This window comes from Gorilla gorilla, chromosome 14, assembly GCF_029281585.2.
Source record: "Gorilla gorilla gorilla isolate KB3781 chromosome 14, NHGRI_mGorGor1-v2.1_pri, whole genome shotgun sequence".
Classification (NCBI taxonomy): Eukaryota; Metazoa; Chordata; class Mammalia; order Primates; family Hominidae; genus Gorilla; species Gorilla gorilla.
The window spans coordinates 129,203,160-129,221,726 of NC_073238.2; the positions used below are offsets into that span (position 1 = coordinate 129,203,160).

The 18,567-nt window shown below is 46.0% G+C and overlaps 2 long non-coding RNA genes across 3 annotated transcripts; both read left to right on the forward strand.

Moving 5' to 3' along the window:
* Positions 1–3,859: 3,859 nt before the first annotated feature.
* LOC129526348 (uncharacterized) lies at positions 3,860–9,786 on the forward strand. 2 transcript variants are annotated; one of them, XR_008671018.2, is made up of 4 exons: positions 3,860–4,016; positions 5,081–5,212; positions 8,502–8,717; positions 9,598–9,786. It is a non-coding gene; the product is annotated as an uncharacterized lncRNA (long non-coding RNA). The 2 variants fall into 2 exon arrangements; XR_008671019.2 differs by lacking the exon at positions 9,598–9,786 and adding an exon at positions 9,002–9,118.
* Positions 9,787–11,299: 1,513 nt separating this feature from the next.
* LOC129526349 (uncharacterized) lies at positions 11,300–18,242 on the forward strand. The gene is made up of 3 exons (XR_008671020.2): positions 11,300–11,743; positions 16,200–16,322; positions 18,172–18,242. It is a non-coding gene; the product is annotated as an uncharacterized lncRNA (long non-coding RNA).
* Positions 18,243–18,567: the final 325 nt, after the last annotated feature.

The following is an 18,567-nucleotide window of genomic DNA, read 5'->3' on the forward strand; positions in this document are numbered from 1 at the left end:
GTGCATGAATAATTTGTTTCCACACTACAGAGTGGGTAATAAGCAGATTAGTAAAAACAATTCTGCTTCACTTCAATAACACCCTCCTCCAACTCATTTTTTCTCAACAAACTTATTTTTCCAGCAGAAGAATCCCAGACTTCTTAGAGAACCCAGTGACTTTTTGCACCTTAAATCTGTGAAATCCTCATGTTTTCTTCTGCCATATCCATAGTTCAAACAAAGATGAGGCAAAGCTAGACACATTCCTGAAGGAACCCAAGAAATTCCTCTCTTTCTTTCTCTGGAATGAAATGAATTCTCTAGACCACCAGTTCTAACCTTCAAAACCCAAACCTGTTTGTGAGATCTCCTTCAAATGCTACTGTAGACCCCAGTGTTTATTCATTACATTTTTTACATATTTGTTTTATTTGCAATCCATGTATTTGTAATTTTAGTGTTTGTATTAATATCAGGGAGAAATGTTTAAATCTGTCTATGCCATATGTGCCTCTGGCTTATTGCCCAATTAATTGTAGTCTCAGGCTAAACTTTGGTTTCTGTCTTTAATTTTTGTCAGAAGAAATATAACTGATCTCAAAACATCTGCTTTTTTTGTAGGGGCTCGTGCTGCCATCTCCATTCCTCTCTCTTTTCTTGCAATCTGGGTGGAAGTTCTTTAATATGAACATTTCAGCCACCTTCATTCTACCATGTCCACTATCAGCACATTCAAACTGATCCAGCCAATGCTGTCATCTTAGGCCAGGGATTTTTTAGGAATCTATTTTGCTGTGATGCGGCTGGCACCCCTTTGACTCACAGTATCACCCCAGGGTTCTTTTCATTTCAGAAGCCCAAGAGGGCAGAAAAAGAAGTAGGTGAGCAATTAAACACTCTGAGTCAGGAGCGTCTCCCCTTGCGTTAAGCAATGTTGTAGAACATCGATGTTCTAAATCGATGTTGGCGACCTTGGTACCATTTTGTCCACTTGATTGGAAAAGCCAGTCAATAATTTCAGGTCACTGTTGGCCTTAGAAGAAGAGCCCAAAGGCAACAAGCAAAGGCGCTCGTGTCCAGTAGCCTTCTAAAAGCATTTTCACTTTCCCTGAAGGTTTCCCTTGATGAACATAGAAGTACTGTATGTAGAATTGACCCAGTGCTGCCCTGGCAACTTTGTATATTAAGCCAAATTTACATTTCTTACCTTTATGAGAGGCACCCTGGTAGGCTAGTGGAGTTACACACAAAGTCTGATCTCAGCTGCACTGTCCAGAAATGCAACACGGTCCAATCAAATAACATTCTCTGAGCCTGTTTCTTTAGCTGTGAAAGAAGAATAACATACCCATCTAAAAAGGCAGCTTATTGTATTTGGTTGGTCTTTTATTTTCTATGAAACTGTGTTTAACACAGTAATTATTTTCATTTGTGTACTACATTTGTGTTGTGTTTTTGGTTTTAGTTTTGTTTTTGAAATGGAGTCTTTTTTTTTAGTGGTTTTTTGTTTTGTTTTGTTTTTGAGATGGAGTCTTTCTATTGTCACCCAGGCTAGAGTGCAGTGGCGTGATCTCCGCTCACTGCAACCTCCACCTCCCAGGTTCAAGTGGTTCTCCTGCCTCAGCCTCCTCAGAAGCTGGGATTACAGGTGCCCACCACCATGCCCAGCTAATTTTTTAAATATATTTTTAGTAGAGATGGGGTTACAACATATTGCCCAGGCTGGTCTCAAACTACTGACGTCACCCGCCTTGGCTTCCCAAAGTGCTGGGATTATAGGCATGAGCCACCGCGCCTGGCTTGTTTTAAAATAAAGGTTTCTTGGCTAGGCATGGTGGCTCACACCTGTAATCCCAGCACTTTGGGAGGCCAAGGTCAGTGGATCACCTGAGGTCAGGAGTTCGAGACCAGCCTGACCAATATGGAGAAACCCTGTCTCAACTGAAAATACAAAATTAGCCAGGCGTGGTGGTGCATGCCTGTAATCCCAGCTACTCAGGAGGCTGAGGAAGGAGAATTGCTTGAACCCAGGGGGCAGAGATTGCAGTGAGCTGAGATCGCACCATTGCACTCCAGCCTGGGCAACGAGCAAAACTCTGTCTCAAAATAAAAAAAGATTTCTTAAAATGATATTTTCAGTATTTTATAGATGATGTGTAAGCAGCAATCTTAATAGGATGTTACCCGACACTTTGCGAGACTGGCAGCTGATTTGATCCAGATGTCTCTAATTCTTTTTTCTTTTTCTTTTTCTTTTTCTGTTTTTTTTTTTTTTTTTTTTTTTTGACAGAGCCTTGCTCCGTCCCCCATGCTGGAGTGCAGTGGCACGATCTCGGCTCACTGCAACCTCCACCTCCCGGGTTCAAGCGATTCTCCTGCCTCAGGCTCCCGAGTAGCTGGGATTACAGGCGCGTGCCACCATGCCCAGCTAATTTTTTGTATTTTTGGTAGAGACAGCATTTCACCATGTTGGCCAGGCTGGTCTCGAACTCCTGACCTTAGGTGATCTGCCTGCCTCGGCTTCCCAAAGTGTTAGGATTACAGGCGTCAGCCACTGTGACTGGCCCAGATGTCTCTAATTCTAACATGAGATGTATTGCAGGATCATAGCAGAGTGAGCTGCTGATGTATCCAGAAGGAAACGGGCATGGAACTCTCACGACAGCTGTCCTGAGAAGTGTGTGTGTGCTGTGCTTGAATATCTCATTGCTCATTTATACACAGGCTTTCTGGTGACTGAGTTAACAGTATCTGTTTCATAAAAAATGTAGCCCTCTTTCTTTCTTTCTCTCTCTCTCTTTTTTTTTTTTTTTTTTTTTTGAGACATGGTCTTGCTCTGCTACCCAGGCTGGAGTGCAATGGTGCAGTCTCAGCTCACCGCAACTTCAGCCTCCTGGGTTCAAGCGATTCTCCTGCCTCAGCCTCCCAAGTAGCTGGGATTACAGGCATGCGCCACCACGCCTGGCTAATTTTTTCTTTTTTTTTTTTTTGAGACGGAGTTTCGCTGTTTTTGCCCAGGCTGGAGTGCAATGGCACAATCTCGGCTCACCACAATCTTTGCCTTTTGGGTTCAAGGGGTTCTCCTGCCTCAGCCTCCCAAGTAGCTGGGATTACAGGCATGTGCCACCACACCCGGCTAATGTTGTAGTTTTAGTAGAGACGGGGTTTCCCTATGTTGGTTAGGCTGGTCTCAAACTCCTGACCTCAGGTGATCTACCCGCCTCGGCCTCTCAAAATGCTGGGATCACAGGCATGAGCCATCACTCCTGGCCTAATTTTTGTATTTTTAGTAGAGAGAGGGTTTCACTCTGTTGGCCAGGCTGGTCTCGAATTCCTGACCTCAAGTTATCTGCCTGCCTCGGCCTCCCAAACTGTTGGAATTACAGGCGTGAACCACCATGCCTGGCCAGCTCTATTTCTTTAAGCCTACATGTTTTGCACTTGTTAAAAGTATTTGAACATACAATTACTCAACTTCCCTTGTTTACGCGTGAATTTTGTATAATCTTAAATATTTTTTCCAATCTAAGCTTTATTTTATCCCGTTTCTTCTATATTTGTATAACTTTAGGCGGCTATCTTCATTGAAAGTTTTTTCTCAAAAGCCTTAAGATAGAACATAGTTCTTGGCAGCAATTTGAAAGTTATTTGAGGAGAAGGGGAGACTTACAATGATGATTCAAATGAAGGAAACTAAAAAGTAATGAAGCAAGGCAGAGGAAAAAGCAGTACTCACTTGAGCACATCCCAAAAGAATAACATTTCAAATGTAACTAGAAAAAAGTATGCTGAAGTTCGCAATACAGAAATAATTATTAATAAGATAGCTTTAAAGCCCTGCTCAGCTTTTGAATGGGAATTGACCCAGAGGTGGCTGTAACCTAAGATGGTTCCTTCAGTAATGACCATTTTTTCTTTTTCAAGATGATGATTATTCCCCACCTTCTAAGAGACAAAGACCAATGAGCCACCACAGCCACCAGTCCCAGAACCCGCCAATGCTGGGGAACGGAAAATGAGGGAGTTCAACTCTGGTAAGTTCTCAGCGAAATCCATGACCTTTTCCTTTATCTTCTGGACTCTCAACGTGACTGATGAAACTTACCACATGCTCTGCAGGGGGAAATGGTTTAGCATGTGTTACTACATCTTAATCACATCTTTGTAAAGCCAGGAGCATTTTACAAGTCACGTTACAGACATTGTTTAAACATAGTCTGTATTTACCAAAGTATAGGACATTGTATCATCTCATATTAATTAGTTAGTTGGCTCAAAATTAGTGCTAATGACTTAGTAATTCAGTGATTTTGGTTAGCTTTAAAACCTTTATTTCAGAACTATTTCACCTCTTGGTTTTCATTTTTGCTGTGTGTCACTGCCTGCTGGCTGCTAATTTATTAACTCCCAGTGAATCATGTGTCCTGTGAAGGGACTGAATATTAGTGGCAATTTATGTTGATGATTTGTATTTTGAATAAATAGTTTGAATACATAGAACATTAAGCTTGTATACATTTTGAAAATAGTATTTTAATATTCTACTGTGTCATAGTTACAATGATTGGATATATATTGAATTTATATGTACTTTAAGTTGTTATATGTTTATGGTCTTTAGCATTCTAACGTGCAGTTGTATATCTGTTAAGTCTTTTTTTTTTCAAGATTAGACTGATTTATTGAGGCATCTGTTTGATGCCACATTAAGAGGCCCAGGCTTTGTGTAGGGGTTGAGGTTAAAGCAAGAAGAAGGGTGATGAGAGGCGGGGTACCAGGATTAGGTTGGAATACCTGGGGGTGCTCTGAGGCTCCCCAAGTTTCCCTGGTCTTGGCCGGCTGTGCTGCTGGCCTGGGCATCTGATGGGCCTGCAAGGGTGGTCCACGGGCTAGGGCAGGGACTTTGGAGTCACGCCGTTGGCTTTGAATCCAGACTCCTACACTTGGAGCTGTGAACTCTCCATGCCTCAGGGACCTGCAGAACTGAGCTCTGTCTGAGCCAGTTTCCATCCAGGCACTGCGCATCCATCCAGAGGGGCACTGCCTCAGGTTGCTCGCTATTCACTGCCTTCTCAAGCAGACCCTTGTCTCCTTCTAGGCCCTCACAATCCAGTGGAGGAGACGAAACTCATCTGCCTCTGTCCCTCTGGGCACGCCTCATGCCAGGTGCATCTGTGGACAGGGGCCATGCTCCTGGGCTTCCAAAGTTGGAGAAAGCTGCCAGGCTCAGGTGGGTACATCACAGCAGCTGCTGCCCTCTGAACACAGTGACAAAAGAACGCTCTGGGCCTGGAGCCCTTGTCTGGGGCATTGGGCAAGGCTGTTGCACTTCTCTGATCCCATTTCCCCATCTGGAAAGTGCGCTGATTGTATCTCCCTGTGGGCACTGAGGGCTCAGTGTTAGTTTGAGAGCCAGCATCTGGGGTTTGGGCTGTAATTCCCCGTCAGCCCTATAGCTGCGGGGAACCAGGGACTTTGTTGGGATTACCCTAGGCATCAGTTTAGCTTCCTGCCCCTGGCTTGGGCTCAGCACCTGAAGTAGTCTAGGGGGTAGATGGTCCTGGTGGGGGCTGGGGCTTTTACCCAGACTGATGTCACACCCAGAGCCAGAAGTCTTGGTGCCTGCTCTGGGCAAAGGTGCCAGCCTGTGCGACAAGAGCGAAACTCCGTCTCCAAAACAAAAACAAAAAACCTTGCATCATTTCAAGGGGCTCACACCTCCCTAAGGGCCTGGTAATTGGCTGGCTCTGGCCTGCATCTGGCCCCGGGGGTGTAGGTAACACCCCACCTTATCTGGTTTCTTCCTGCCAGGGCCAATCTTCAGACCTCAGGACTTTACAGCCTATCCCACCTCCCCTCTGGCCAGCCTTGAGCCCTTGTGGGTCCAGCACTTTTTCCAGGCTGTCTCCTGGTTGTCCTTCTGCCTTGAGGCCTGGCTCATGCTGCTCCCCCTCCCACTCTCCAAGACCCACAAGGACCACTCCACACCCAGCTCAGCCCCATCCCCTCAGATAGTCCTTTCTCTTTCCTCAGGTGGCCAGGTGCATATCTTGGTGTGAGGACTTTCACTGTATCTGGGAATGCCTACTGGTTACCTTGGTAACAGAGAACAAGGCATTTACCTGATATGAGTGTCTTGGTTCACTGTCTACATGGCTAGGGAGGGAATCAATAATAGGCTTTTCACTTGCTGCAAGGGCCAGTTCTCCTGGCCCCATGGCTCTAGGGATGGAGGACGCTGCAGGAGATGCACCGCTCACTTCCCAGCTGAGGACTGTGGATCATCTCAGGGCGATTTCACAGTCCCCACATGTCCCACCCCCTCAGCTCTGCAAATACCAAGCAGTGCAGCCTGCCTAGGGGATGATGGGCTAGAGAGTGCCCAGGTAGTGCCCAGAGTGCCCTTGGCAGGCTCCTCACCTAGCTGCTTCCACAGCTCTGTAGCAAGAGTTCTAACCTTTTTTGACCGTGAAGCCTGCTGAGAATAAGAGCTGTGGACTGTTTTCCCAGAAAGGCATGTACATGCTCTCCACACAAAACCTTTCATCGTGGCCAAGCACAGTGGCTCATGTAATCCCAGAACTTTGGGAGGCGGAGCCAGTCGGATCACCTGAGGTCAGGAGTTCAAGACCAGCCTGCCCAGCATGGCGAAACCCTGTCTCTACTAAAAATACAAAAAATTAGCCAGGCCTGGTGGCAGCCACCTGTAATCCCAGCTACTCCAGAGGCTGAGGCAGGAGAATCACTTGAACCTGGGAGGCGCAGGTTGTAGTGTGGTGAGATCACGCCACTGCACTCCAGCCTGGGCGACAGGAGCGAAACTCTGTCTCAAAAAACAAAACAAAACAAAACCTTGCATCCTTTCAGGGGGCTCACACCTCCCTAAGGGCCCAGTAATTAAACCCTTTGGGCCTGAGGGTGAGAAACTTTGTCTCAGTTCTTCCCCAAGTGATCAGCCCAGGGGTAAGGAAGGAGAAGCCAGAAAGCAGGACCCATGAGAAGGGCCCCCTCCTGGAGTTTGAGGCCCACTCCCTCCTGCCCCTGCCTCTCCTCTGTCCAGGACTCCTCCCTGCTCTGCCCCACTCCTGGGGCCATAACCTTGGGGAGCTGTGGTTTTCTACAGGCCCCTGGGCACAAAGTGGGCAGGGTCACCTGGAGGAGATCAGAGTAACATGGCAGGAAGTGGGGGGGAAAGCCGCCCTGGAACTGCGCCTCTCTGCCCCCTGATGTCACTGGCGTGCACTCCTCCCTCCCCTCAGGCAGTGGCATGAGTTCCATGTGAGCGCTGTCCTGCTCCCTCTGCTGCCTCTTTTTTTTCTTGGGGCTGCCATAACACTTTCCCTTCCCCAGCCCTGCCAACCTGGTGGGACATTGGGCTTCCCTCTCACAGGGTCCTGGGGACAGGCCCATCCTTTATCATACCCACAGAGAGACCGTTTTTTTCTTCAGGACCTGGGGAGCAGCCAGGTTCCATGAGTTAAATGCAGATCTGAACCAAGCTGGGATTGGGGTACACACTCTCCTCTACTGAAAAGTAGCTAGGGATTCCAACTAGGTGAGAAGGAGAGTGGGGCAGAGCCAGACCAGACAAGGACTGATCACCTGGAAAAAGCCTGCCATCAAAGGTCTTGGCAAATGCTGGGTGCAGTGGCTCACTCCTGTAATACCAGCACTTTGCGGGGCTGAGACAAGTGGACTACTTGAGGCAAGGAGTTCGAGTCCAGCCTGGGCAACATGGCAAAACCGCATCTCTACTAGAAATACAAAAATTAGCTAGGCATGCTACACTCCTGTAATCTCAGCTACTCAGGAGACTGAGGCAGGAGAATCACTTGAACTGGGGAGGCAGAGGTTGAAGTGAGCCGAGATTGTGCCCCTGCACTCCAGTCTGGGAGACAGAGTGAAACTGGCCTCAAACAAAAAAGAATATGGCCTTGGCAGAGAGGGGCCAGCCCAGCAGTGCCTTCCCTTGGGTTTCTCCTGGGTAGGCCTCTGCCATGAGAAGGTGCTTCCTTCTGCCTGTCCATGGCCCACAGCAATGGAATGTCTGCTTCTGGGGGTTGGGTGGGAGACTGCTGGCAGAACTGGACACCTTCAGGTGGGGTTTTTTTGTTTTGTTTTGTTTTCGAGATGGAGCATCGCTCTGTCACCCAGGCTGGAGTGCAGTGGTGGAATCTCAGTTCACTGCAACCTCCGCCCCCCTGGGTTCAAACAATTCTCCTGTCTCAGCCTCCTGACTAGCTCAGATTACAGGCATGTGCCACCATGCCTGGCTAGTTTTTGTATTTTTCGTATAGATGGCATTTCACCATGTTGGCTGGGCTGGTCTCGAACTCCTGACCTCAAGTGATCCACCCACCTCGGCCTCCCAAAGTGCTGGGATTACAGGCATGAGCCACTGAGCCCAGCCCCTTCAGGGGGGTTTTGAGGCTTCACTACAATACTAGTTTCCTGTGGCTGCTGCAACAAATTACCACACACTTAGTGACTTAAAACAACCAAAATGTATTCCCTTACAGGTCTGAAGGCCAGAATTCTACAGTAAGTCCTACTGAGTCAAGGTGGGAGCAGGGTCGGTGGCTTCCGAGGCTCTGCAGGAGAATCCGTTTCCTGGCCGTAGAGGTGGCCTGCACTCCTCAGCTTGTGCTGCCCGTCTCGAATGACTGGAGTTTCCTGCTTCTGTCACTACACCTCCCACCCTCTCCATCACCTGCTCTGCTCTTACAAGGATCCGAGTGAGTACATCAACCCCAAAAGCCAAAGACCCTTAACTTCATTATATCTGCAAAGCCCGTTTTGCCATATAAGGTCATGTTCACCAGTTCCCGGGATTAGGATATGGGCATCTTGGGGGCATCAGCCTGCTACAGCTAGGCTGCAAAACTGTTACACCCTCCTGGTGTTTCAATGATTGGGAGAAAAAGGTTTGGCATTTTTTGCTTAGGGGTCCCTCTTAAACTTGTATCTGTAAGGTCGGGGGTCCCTCTTAATCTTGTGTTCTTGTTTTTGTTTTTTTGAGGTGGAGTCTTGCTCTGTCATCCAGGCTAGCAGTGGCGTGATCTTGGCTCACTGCAATGTCTGCCTTCTGGGTTCAGGTGATTCTCCTGCCTCAGCCTCCTGAGTAGCTGGGACTACAGGCGCCTGCCACCATGCCCTGCTGTTTTGTATTTTTGGTAGGGACGGGGTGGGGGTGGGGCTAGGGAGGGGGGTTTTGGCTATGTTGCCCTGAGCTCAAAGCGATCCGCCTGCCTCTGCTGCCAAAGTGCTGGGATTACAGGCCTGCACCACTGCACCTGGCTGCTGTAAAGTCTTATTTCACACAGCTGAGACATGTTTTAGGAAGTTTGCTAAAAGACCCCCTGGAGACCGCCTCATTGTGACCTCCCTGTTATTGTGTTTAATTTGATTGAACTTTTCTGCCCTCCTTTTCAGCTTCTCTAATAGTCTCCCATTAAACCAATTCTAAGAACCACCAAAAAGGGGAAATTTTTTCTTAAAAGCAATAAAATGATATGGACTGTTAGAATATAAAATATATGAAATCAGTCATTATACGTTAGTGCTGCTCTGACATAGGGACGTATTACTGAGAAGGAACTTTTGCTTGATTTTCAGAGAAATGGAATCATCGTATCGCTGATCTACATAAACAAATTGAAGAATTGTCTGAAAGAAAATATGGTATGTCTAAACTGGAAAAGTCCTGTAATCTTATGTTCATGGGCGTTTACACAATGGAGTTACTGTTCATCATGGGGGTACCGTGGACAAGCCCAGGGCTGCCGGTGAGTCATGCCATCCTTACACGTTTCTCCTTGTAAGGTGCTTTGTAGTGTCTACACACTTTGTTTCTAGATTGCTGCAAAGCTGAGGAAAAGTTGTATATCTTTAGTTATTAGTTAGCATTTCTTTTAAACTTTCAGTATGGAGATTGGAAATTTATTTACATATTTATTGCAAAGCCCTGGATCTTAGGGATTTCATTAAATTATTTATTTATTTTTTTTGAGACGGAGCCTCACTCTGTCGCCCAGGCTGGAGTGCAGTGGCACGATCTCGGCTCACTGCAACCTCCGCCTCCCGGGTTCAAGCAGTTCTCTGCCTCAGCCTCCCGAGCAGCTAGGATTACAGGCACCAGCCACCACGCCTGGCTGATTTTTGTATTTTTAGTAGAGACGGGGTTTCATGATCTTGGCTAGGCTGGTCTTGAACTGCTGACCTCCTGATCCACTCACCTCAGCCTCCCAAAGTGCTGGGATTACAGGTGTGAGCCGCCATGCCTGGCCAAATACTATTTTTTTAAATGAATTGTTTCTCTTAGTCTGCTTTGTTAAATTTGGAATTCATCTGGGCTTGGTGGCTCACACCTGTAATCCCAGCACTTTGGGAGGCCAAGGCAGGCAGATATCTAGGTCGGGAGTTCGAGACCAGCCTGACCAACATGGAGAAACCCTGTCTCCACTAAAAATACAAAATTAGACGGGTGTGGTGGTGCAAGTCTGTAATCCCAGCTATTCGGGAGGCCAAGGCAGGAGAATCGCTTGAACCCAGGAGGCAGAGGTTGCGGTGAGCCGAGGTTGCACCATTGCACTCTAGCCTGGGCAAAAAGGGCAAAACTCCATCTCAAAATAAATAAATAAATAAAATGTTCAGTACTCACTAAGGTGCCCCTATTGTCTCTACTTTTATCTTGATGCATCACTGAATTGATGTTAGATTTCAAATTCATCATTGCCCTGATACTATTCTATCCTGAAGCCACCTTTATATAGTGATGAAAGAAATTAGCGATTTGTTATTATCCTCTCTCTGTTGGTATACATCAAATGCTCACCTAAAAAGAGCAACAACCAGTGGAAAACATGATGTTTTTATTTGGGTGACTATTTACTTGTAACCTACTAGCAAACTATAAAATTGTATGATATGCAGAATTTTAACTGAATTGCTTTAAGTGAACATTTAAACATGATAAACAATATTGATGGTATTTATGTTAATGTACTTAAAATGAACATTTTTCTTCATTATGAGTAATATAACCTACTCCTCAATGAAAACCTAGCACTAAATTTGCTAATGATTTCAATAACATTTCCATAATATTTTTAGTTACACGCTTAAGGTTCTCTTAGTGTTTCTCCCACTTTTTAATAGCTTATGCCTTTTTCACCTTTGTTTTTTTTTTTGGTTCATTTTAAAGCAAAAATCTCACAACATGTGATATCTGGAAACACTGTAACCTAGTGGTAAGACCATAGGCCCTGGGGACACAGGCTGGCCACGTCTCTTCTCCTGTCTGATCCCATACCCTTTCTTCCAGTCTCATGTTGAAGATTTTTATGTAGAAGGCCTTCCCAAAGGAATTTTTTTTTTTTTTTTGAGATGGAGTTTTCACTCTTATCGCCCAGGCTGGGGTGCAATGGCGCAACCTTGCTGGTCACTGCAACCTCTGCCTCCTGGGTTCAAGAAATTCTCCTGCCTTAGCCTCCCAAGTCGCTGGGATTACAGGTGCCCACCACCACACCAGGCTAATTTTTGTATTTTTAGTGGAGATGGGGTTTCACCATGTTGGCGGGGCCAGTCTCGAACTCCTGACATCAAGTGATCTTCCCGCCTCGGCCTCCCAGAGTGCTGAGATTACAGACGTGAACCCATGTCTGGCCAGGAATTTTGTTTTTTAGGAAGGCTTTCTACTAATGGAATTCCTGGCCTTGAGAGGATGTTACTTTCGAAGAAAAGGATTTTTTGTTATTAAAAGGTAAGATTCCTGGATTCTTATTGGACTGTTATGAGTAATCCATCTTTAGTCATTCAGCACTAGGGTTGTATTTAATTAAGTCTGAGTTATTTTACGGTGGTTTTGTTTTGTTTTGTTTTGTTTTTACCGAATTTTGTTCTCATTGCCGTGCTTGAGGGCAATGATGTGATCTCAGGTCACCACATTCTCTGCCTTCCAGGTTCAAGCAATTCTCCTGCCTCAGCCTCCTTAGTAGCTGTATTTACAGGCATGCGCCACCATGCCTGGCTAATTTTTTGTATTTTTAGTAGAGATGGTGTTTCACCATGTTGACCAGGCTGGTCTAGAACTCCTGACCTTGGGTGATCCACCCGCCTCGGCCTCCCAAAGTTCTGGGATTACAGGCATGAGCCACTGCGCCCAGCCTGGGCCTGCTTCTTTCTCTTTTTCTTTTTTATTCATTAGCAGCTTAAAATTGGTGCCTTATTCAGACACAAGCAAAAGGACATTAGCCCAGCTTTGGAAATAGGTGAGAGCCCATCTATGATTTTCCTAGTTTCTCCTCCCCCTTTGCTTTTTGCTCTCTTGTTAGTATATTAATTGTTTTCACTCTCTGAATCTCTTTTCCCCATTTCTTTGGCAGACATTTTTACTTGTCTTGGAAGAGTAGGTGAAGAGCTGTTTTTAGGACTCTTTGAAAGGGTACAGTATGGGTGACAGTCTTGGCTAATGGTAACATCCAGGGAGCTGGGGTCAGCGTGAGCTGGAATTAGTTCAAATTAGCAAAGCACTGGCACTGAGTGGCAGGAATACAAGTGACTGCAAAGTGTTAAACACATCTGGAAAGGGATACTGACATCATCCTCAGAATCTGTGGGGAGTTCACATAGCCAGTTAAGACCCATTCCTCTTTGACCCTATAAAGATTCTTTAAAGAATAATACCCTTAGTGGTTTTCTAGCCAGCTTGCCTGCTCATTTATCTTTGAGGACGACATGCCTTGTGGAGCTCCACAGGCCCCAGAGGGGTGTGGATTCTGCATTTAAAAGTGCTGAAACTGAGAGACTGGGTCTTGGTGGACCCCGAGAGGTCTGTTTCTCCTCTACTCATTGTTCCTTTTTTTCCCAACAGCTGGCATTGCTGTTTAAATGGGTTGTTCTTTGCTGTTTTAAGTTGTTTCATAGTGGTGTGTCAGGATTTGGGTTTTCTTAATACTTCCCAATCTGGTGACTTGAGTGGTGGTTAGGGAGGAAATGTTTTAGGGCTGTTCTGGAGCTATTGAGGTCAGGTGTCTAGATACTCCCAGCTTGTCTGTTGAGGAGAATGCTGTTCTCATTGTGCTGCCTTTGGTGGTGCTGTGTGTGGCTCTTTAGATGTGGGTGGAGGTGAGCTGGGGGAGTTAATGAGATCTTTTTTAGGTGCTTTTGATAAAGTAGCCTGCACTACAGGATTCACTGTGACTTTTTTCCTTAACCTATGCATTTCTCTCTGCTAGCTTTTGCTGTCTTTCTCATGCCTTTGATTTTCCCAGCTCCTCTTAGTTGAATTAACCAAAGTGCTCTGCTATGGTTTAAATGTGTCCCCCAAAGTTTATGTGCTGGAAACTCAATCCTCAATGCAACAGTTGGGATGTGGGGCCTAATAAAATAGCCTTCATGAATGAGTTAATGTTGTTATTGTGGTAATAGATTAGTAATCACAGAGTGGGCTTATTATAAAACAGAGTTCAGCCCCTTTTGCCCTCTTGCTTTCTTGCACTCTCTTTTCCTTCTGTCTTCTGTAGTGGGATGATGCAGTAAGAAGACCCTTACCAGATGCAGGCCCCTCAACCTTGGACTTCCTAACATCCAGAACTGTTAAGAAATAAAATTTATTCCTTTCCTTTCCTTTTCTTCCTCCTTTCCCTTCTCCTCCCTTTTCTTCCCTTCCCCTCCCTCCGTCTCTCTCTCCCTCCCTCCCTCCTTCCCTCCCTTCCTCCTTCCCTCTTTCTCTCTTTCCCTTCCTTCCTTTCCTTCCCTCCTTCCCTTTTTCCCTCCTTCCCTCCTTCCTTCCTTTTTTCTTCCTTTTTTCCTTTTTATAAATTATGCAGTCTGTGGTATTCTTTTATAGAAGCATGAAATGGACAAAGACTCCATTTTCAAGAGCAAGCACTTTTGTAGTTTCTGAGCGAATTATGACTGCAAAGGAAGTTCTATAGGTAGCCTCAGATCCACTACCTAGGAAGCATGCTACCAAGCAGACCTAGGATCTAGGATTTGATCAAGTGCTGGGCAACATGATACCTCTGCAATTTAGCACTTCCCTATATACCTCCAGTTGGCTCAGCCCATTAGGGCTAAAACTACCCCTCATATCCTGGTGTCTCTTGTAGGCAGAAGCCTTGCCTAAACCCTAAGCTGCTTGGCTCACATTCTGTCTTGTGGTTTTTTTGTAGGGGGTTCAAATATACACAAAAGAAATATGTTGAACCTCCATGCACCCAACCCACAGATTAAGCAGTTACCTCCATTTTTCCAGATTTGTTTCATCTGCTTCAATCTCCCTAAAAATTTATGTTTGTACAGGAAAGACTGAATAAATAGCTAATTCTCCACCCTACCTCTCATCTTAAGTCACTTTTCAGAGTAGTAAGTTAGTGACCTAGTAACCTTCCCTCTAGTGACCAGTAGTTTTTTTTTCTGAATACCATTATGAACTCATAGATTATTGTTTGCATTTTATGTATTTCAGGCCATTGCAGTCTTTATTGTTTTGGATGCTTACATTGTCTCATCTAGGTTAATAATTATCTCTTCAAGTTGACTTTCATGTCTTTTTGACGTGATCCTGTTGGACTTTGATGGCTTCCTTGCTTTCTGGCAAAAAAATGTTCCAGGATCAATATACTGCACCATACATGGAGTCAGCCATTTCTCTAGGGAACCTTGATTCCTTTTAGTAGAGAACACAGTTTGAGGTCTTGGACTGAATGACTTTTGTGAACCTCCTCTCCTGAGACTACAGCCTGCATCCCTGCATATAGCCCATTTGGAGCTCTTGCTGGGCACCAACAGATCTCCTAAAACTGCTATATAGTTCTGCCTCACTCTTACAAAGATTCATCTCTGGAGAGTTTTGTGCTCTACCCCCAGATGTGGTCTTTCTGGTTCTGAAGCTTTTGCTTCAGTCACCCTGAATTTTGCCAGCCCTATGCATGCTATACCTTGGATTGCCAACTTGCTCTCACTGAAGCCAGTTTCTCTGGTTAGAATAGTTGCCCAAACCCATGCCTAATACTCTAGTAAACAAGGTTCTACCTAAGTTCATCAGCCTCCCTAAGTTCTGGAATTACAGGCTGCCACCATGCCCAGCCTTCACCAACATTTGCCATTGTCTGTTTTTTTTTCTTTGTTTATACTTTAAAGCAGTATAAGAACAAGTGTCTTCAATTATAGGAAACAGTATAATCCCAGGGCATTGGGAGGCTAAGACAGGAAGATGTCTAGATGCCAGGAGTTTTTTTTTTGTTGTTGTTGTTTTGTTTTTGTTATTGTTGTTGTTGTTTTTGACAGTCTTGCTCTGTTACCCAGGGTGGAGTGCAGTGATGGGGTCCACTGCAACCTCCACCTCCCAGGTTCAAGTGATTCTCCTGCCTCAGCCTCCCGAGTAGGTGAGACTACAGGTACACGCCACTACTGCCCAGCTAATTTTTGTATTTTTGATAGAGTCAGAGTTTCACCATGTTGGCCAGGCTGGTCTTGAACTCCAGACTTCAGGTGATTTGCCTGCCTTAGCTTCCCAAAGTGCTGGGATTACAAGCATGAGCCACCATGCCCAGCCTGATGCCAGGAGTTTTAGACTAGCCTGGGCAACATAGCAAGACCTTATCTCTACAGAATATTTAAAAATTAGCCAAATATGGTGGTGCCTGTGTATAGTCTCTCTCCCTCTCTCTCTTTTTTTTTTCTTTCTAACTTTTTGTGACATGGTCTGGCTCTGTCACCCAGGCTGAAGTGCAGTGGTGTGATCATGGCTCACTGCAGCCTGAAACTCCTGGGATCAAGTGATCAATCCTCCCACCTCATCCTACCAAGTAGTAGGGACCACAGGTGTATGCCACCCAGGTCTTGCTATGTTGTCCAGGCTGGTCTTGAGCTCCTGGCCTCAAGCAATCCTCTCACCTTGGCCCCCCACAGTGCAAGAATTACAGGTATGAGCCACCATGCCTGGCCCCTACCCTGCCTACTGAGAACCAAAAGAAGGACCCAAATTCTCCTTAGCTCAACTGGAGCCATTTCCTGATTGCTTCATCAGCAAGGAGCTGGTTATTGGGCTGTCCAGGCCTCCCAAGCAGCACAGAAAGGAGGTGAAGGAGTTTTCCTGTTGCTCCACTCTGTAAGGAGTTGGAGGGTGATGTTTACTCGTTTGCAGAGAGAGATGCCTTGTAGGCACCTCAGGATGGAGAGGACCCTGATTCCAATGTCCTTTTTTTCTTCAGAAACAGGACCTTGCCCTGTCACTCAGGATGGAGTTCAGTGCTCCTATCATGGCTCATTATAGCCTCAAACTCCCAGGCTCAAGCAATCCTACCATGTCAGCCTTCCCGTAGCTGGGACTACAGGTAAGCATCGTGACACTCAGTGAATTTTGTTTTTATTTTGTTGTAGAGATGGGACCTCAGTATGTTGCCACGGCTGACCTTGAACTCCTGCACTCAAGGGATTTTCCTGCCCTGGCCTCCCAAAGTATTGGTATTACAGGCATGAGCCATTGTGCCCACCGTCTCTGGTTCTTAACCTTCTGCCTCCCTCTTCCAGTTTTAAAGAATGCTTGTAATTACATGGGCTCTCCTAGATACTCCAGAATAATCTTGTTTTAAGGTCAGCTGATGAGCAACATTAATTTTATCTGCACTCTTAATTCCCCCTTCCTATGTAATTGTGCTGTGTAACATAGGACATGAGCAATTGGTGGTGGTGGGGGTTATTACTTTGGCCACCACAGTAACTATTTTATGCCAGGTACTCAGCTAAGCACTGGTGAATTAAGCATGAATAACACACACTCCCTAATCTCCATCCATTCATGGGAGGAGCACTTCACCTGCCATGCTCCTGAGAATCTCGGGAGCCAAAGAAGTCCTCTATGAGGAGGTGATGCCAAAGCGGACAAGTGACAGAGGAGTCGAAGCTAGCTAGGAAGAGAGTAGAGGTTTAAGGGGAAGCATATTATAAGCAGAGGATATTACCCACTTCAGAGACTCCCAGAGGAGAAAGAGTGTGTGTTCAAGGGGCAGATGAGGCTCAGTTGGACTCCATAGCAGATGAAATGGAGAGGGGCAAGCAGTGAGGCTGCCTTGCAAGGCAGGGCAGAGCAGGGGCTGTTAAGGAGTTTGGACTTAATCCCTGAGGCAAGGAGAAGTGATGTAAATGGGGGAGTAACATGATGAGATTCATGGATTAGAGACATGGCTCAGGCTGCTATGGAGAAGGCACGAGGGAGAGCAGATGGCTCAATGGGTGTGCAGGAGACCTCTCCCTGAGTTTAGGGAGAGGTTTTTAAAACAGAAGAAGTTTGAGTAATTTAAATGATGATGGGAAGGAGCTAAAAGTGGGGGATAGGTTAAAGATACAGGAAAGTGGGAGGAAGAACCGACAAGTGAGGTTCCAGAGAGGGCAGGAGAAGAGGAGATTCCCATAGGGGGATTAACACTTTCTTTTCTTTTTTCTTTCTAAGACAGGGTCTCACTCTGTCGCCCAGGCTGGAGTGCAGTGGCACAATCTTGGCTCACTGTAGTGTAGACTTCCCAGGCTCAAGGGATTTCTCCCACCCCAGACTCCCAAGTAGCTGGAACTACGGGTGTGCACCACCACCACACCTGGCTAATGTCTCTTTTTTTTGGTAGACACAGAGTCTCACTATTTAGCACTGATTGGTCTCCAACTCCTGGCCTCAAGCGATCCTCCTGCCTAGGCTTCCCAAATTGCTGGGATTACAGGCATGAGCCACAATGCCTGGCCTCTGCTAGTTCCGTATTCTCTAGAGTTGTCTTTACTTTGTGCTAGTGTGTCCCTCATTGTGCTGATCCTCTGTAATAATTAATACGTTTTTTTTTTTTTTGAGATGGAGTTTCACTCTTGTTGCCCAGGCTGGAGTGGAATGGTGCTATCTCGGCTCAGCGCAACCTCCACCTGCCGGGTTCAAGCGATTCTCCTGCCTCAGCCTCCCGAGTAGTTGGGATTGCAGGCATGTGCCACCATGCCCAGCTAATTTTGTATTTTTAGTAGAGATGGGGTTTCTCTATGCTGGTCAGGCTGGTCTCGAACTCCTGACCTCAGGTGATCTGTCTGCCTTGGCCTCCCAAAGTGCTGGGATTACAGGCATGAGCCATTTTGCCTGGCCAAAATTAATACTTTTTATATTAAATTTACATATATATATATATATACGTTTTTTCTTTTTGATACCAGGTCTCACACTGTCACCCAGGCTGGAGTACAGTGGCACAACCTCTGCTCACTGCAGCCTCCACCTGCCAGGCCTAAGCAATTCTCCTGCCTCAGCCTCCCGAGTAGCTGGGATTACAGGTAAGTGCCACCACACCCAGCTGATGTTTGTGTTTTTTGTAGAGACAAGGTTTCGCCGTGTTTCCCAGACTGTTCTCAAACTCCTGAGCTCAAAGCAGTCCACCCACCCTGGCATCCCAGAGTGCTGGGATTACAGGTGTGAGCCATCTTGCTCATTCTAGTTTAAACTTTTGAGTGGTTTGTGTCTCCTGATTGGACTCCTACAAATACAGAATTGATGCTAGGAAGGGTACCAGGAGATAGACGCACACAGATGGGATTTGGGAATAGGTTTGGTTA